Source organism: Chiloscyllium punctatum, chromosome 6 (genome assembly GCF_047496795.1).
Source record: "Chiloscyllium punctatum isolate Juve2018m chromosome 6, sChiPun1.3, whole genome shotgun sequence".
Lineage (NCBI taxonomy): Eukaryota > Metazoa > Chordata > Chondrichthyes > Orectolobiformes > Hemiscylliidae > Chiloscyllium > Chiloscyllium punctatum.
The window spans coordinates 111,237,896-111,241,682 of record NC_092744.1 but is presented as its reverse complement, the minus strand read 5'-3'; the positions used below and the strand labels follow the sequence as shown (position 1 = coordinate 111,241,682).

Below are 3,787 nucleotides of genomic sequence, written 5' to 3'. Positions count from 1 at the left end.
AACGGCAGGGGCCACACATTCGACTAGAATAGCACAACAATAATAGGACAGGGCAAGCAGAAGACAGCCAGACAATTCATGGAAGCAGGGCACTCATCCACGGATTCCATCCGTTGGACCCAATCTGCAATCCCAACAAACTGAAGCAGCGGGAACGAAACCAAATGAATTCGCACCAAAACATGAGAGCAGCGCTTCACAGGAACCTCTGCAGCGCTGAGAATGTCACCCAGAAAGGGACGAAAAGTCTGCAAACCATCTTCCTAGCGTCACCGAACTTTTCAACAAGAACTCCAGAAGCATCCGAACTTCACATATTTCTGCTCCAAAACACTCCGCTTTTCCACAACAGAGAATTGCACACTCAACTACCGCGTGTAAGATGAGAATTACAGCCCCTACACGACCAAGGGCGACAGTAAGAGCGTGGGGAAACAGCTGCCACTGTCATTCCACAGCTACAAACGCTCTCTTTGAAAGGTACATTATCGTATGAATGTCGGGGCAGCAGTAGAATATGGGAACTAAACAGCCTGCGCTGTGTATTCATATTCTGGACAATGTGAGTTGTTCACAGTTTTCCCTGAAAGTGAGTGGACGTCGTCATTTCACCGCTGTTGTGAAGCCAGATCCTGCACTGAATCTGCTCCCTCGTTTTTTGTTGTGGCTAAAAGGTGGGCAATCGCAACGTGAAACTTTGTTATATTGCTCTCATTTCCTTCATTACTGTCCTGGTGAGGGAGGCTGGAGATTGGCTCGCTCGATCAGATGGAGGCACCAGCGCATTGTTGACCTAATTTAATCGAGAATATAATTGGTAATATTCACTTTGCATGGTACATTTTTCTGTTTTGTTTAATGTTACTTGAGCACTTTCTGTTACTTGGCAATGCACTAAATCTCCAGAATGTCGGGAAGCTCCGTTTGGAATTGCTTCGGTGTTATTTGTGTGAGCAGTTCTTGACATACACGTCCCGCACTGCCCCACAGACAGAAGTAATGAGTTTGTGTGTCTGATAATGACTCTGCCTTTTGAGTTTTGCACCTGGTCGACGTTAAGAGCTGTCAGTTTTTGGATTCACTGGAGTGTTAAGGGGATAACACGATTTGTGAGGTTTTTTTTAGTCAACAAAATTATTTGATGGAGAACTTGGGAATGTATCAAGGAGAATGGTTATTGTCTGTAAATGTCTGGAAAACATTCCTGTCTGTGTCATTTCAAAACATTATGCCTCATGAAAAAAATAAAATTCAAACACGCTGACTTAGTAACAAACAGCATGCGTTTTTGCAAGTGGTCTATTCAAACTGTTGTCAGGTACTGGAGTGTCACAGAATTGCCGAGCACGGAAGCAAACCTTCCTATCCAACTTGCACCTGTTGAACAGATGACAGTAACTAATCTAAATATATTTGCCAATATTTATCCCTTATCTCTCCGAATAATTCCTGTCTGCATACCCATTTAGATGCCTTTGAAGTGTTGTGAGTGCACCAAACTCTGCCACTAAATGTGGCAATTTATTCCACACGCACAAAAATGTCTGTATTAAAAACAAGTGTCGCTCACGTCCCTTTCAAATTGTACTGCTCTCACATTAAACCTATGCTATCTCACTGTAAACTCATGTGACTTCTGAAAAAGTGTAGATTGACTATGTTCTTTGCTCGTCTACCTCATGATTTTGTAAACTTTTCCAAGGACATCCCTCAGGTCTGAAGGTCCGGGGAAAACGGTCGAAGAATATTCAGCTTCTCAATAATATCCACACCGTGTAAACCTTTCAAATCGTTGTAAATATCTTTTTTAAATTATGCTAAGGTATTCATAGAAAGTGCCAGGGGATATTGCCTGAAGTGAAGCGATGCTTACACATTAGTCTTGACAGGTTTGGCGCTTAGTTATCGTCAGGGGGCGTCTCCGAGTGGTTTAATGTGGGTAAAAGCAATGAATGCAGATGCTGGAGACCAGATTCAGGATTAGTGGTGTTGAAGAGCGTAGCAGTACAGGTAGCATCCGAGAAGCAGTAAAATAGACGTTTCGAGTGAAACCCTGTATTCCTGATGAAGGGCTTTTGCCTGAAACGTCAATTTTACTGCTCCTCGGATGCTGCCTGAACTGCTGTGCTCTTCCAGAGCCACTAATCCAGAGAATTTTAATGTGCTGGGTTTAGGATCCAGTCTCTATTGCGTCGTGGGTTTGAAGCCCAACTTTGCAATAGAACAACTGCAGGCAGCTTTTTATGACAGAACTACACAGGTCCTGATATTGCTTTGTGGGTGTGTTTGTTACTCCTCGCGTCTCTCACCCTCTCCGCAATAAACACGGGAACATGAGCAACTGATTCTTAAAATAATGAGGACTACTGCTGTCCATATCCTCTCGATCACTGTGCGTTTGGATGTGTACACGCACAATTTTGCTGTCAGTCTCTGTGTCTCAAATGGTCAGAGCATTTGGCTGAAATGTTGGTTGTCCTAGCCCAAAAAGAGCACAGAGCCTCAAATATTTCACATCAAGTATTGAGATCGACCATGTACTGAAAATACAACCACGAGAACTCATCCATGATTGACCCTGAGTCCGCAATGAGTGAGACGGTCACGTGCAGCAAAATGTGACCCCACTCTCTACAAGCCCCTGCTGCCAACAGAAAGGGGTCACTGCAGTTTCAATCAGCGGCTTCCTGCCCAGCCCTGGGACACAGCTCTTGGAAACTCCTTCCTCAGGAACGGCTGTTTCCGTGTGAAAGGGTAAAAAATTCTAATTCAAATTGGAAATGTCTTCAGAAGATTGTTCCTGTCTTTAAAACATTTTATAATCAGAATTCCTTTCTCGAATATTAGAAGTGGTAAACTTTGTAGGCAGGTAGAACAAATAAAGTGTTGATTGTGAGGACTCTGTCTCTTCAGCAGGTGGGATTCCCTCCACTCTAATCAGAAATGATTTGGTTTCCTGAGGTATTTTCCCGATTGATTTGCAGTCTGCCAGAGTGTCTGGGAATCACTTCGGTGACCTAAGGATCAGGGTCAAAATATGAAAATATTAACAGAGAATCGAAAATCCCGGGGCAAGGCCTAAATGGATTGTCATGGTCTGAAGGAATTAATCTGAGAATTGAAAGACTTGGATTATGTTATTTGCAATGGGAGGAATGAACGAGATTTTTGAAAATTGCCGTGTCAGCTGAATTAAACTCAGTATGAAATGATAAATTAACCAACACCAATCCTGCCCTGGTACGCTCAGTCGGTAGAGCTTGAGACCTTTAATCTCAATGGTGTGGGGTCGAGACCCACGCAGGGCACTGTTGTTTGTTAATAGGTTTGCCGCTCTCCTTTAATGTTGCAAGAGCGAATTCGCTCGCTGAGGCAGGTTTTGTTGACACATTTTTTCCTCCGTTTTTGATCATCTCTTGGTTTCTGAGTGAAAGCTGACTCCACTGCACTGCAGGTGCAAGAGACAAGGTTATCAGTTCAGCCGAATATGCTATAAACGATGTCCCTTCCAAAACGTGAGGTTCCATTCCAAACGTGCCCCAACCAAAATGTCCAGAGACGTCGAATGCGAATGGCCACATGACAGTGACAGCTGTAAGTCAAACGGTGCTGCAATAGAATTAACTGAATGAGAATGCTCTGATGGAAACCGAATGGAACTCTCCCTGAAATTCTCCCAGTTCACTCGGTAAATGATGCTGTTGTGTACCCATATGTGTTTACGTAATGAACAGCTTATTGTCAGGAACAGGGGTGGGGGTGATGCAGGATAGTGAGGTTTCTGTGT

General features: G+C 43.7%; 1 non-coding gene across 1 annotated transcript; it reads left to right on the top strand.

Annotated features, from left to right (window-relative positions):
* Nucleotides 1-3,234: 3,234 nt before the first annotated feature.
* On the top strand, nt 3,235-3,308 carry trnak-uuu (transfer RNA lysine (anticodon UUU)). Its single transcript has one exon. It is a non-coding gene; the product is annotated as a tRNA-Lys (tRNA).
* Nucleotides 3,309-3,787: the final 479 nt, after the last annotated feature.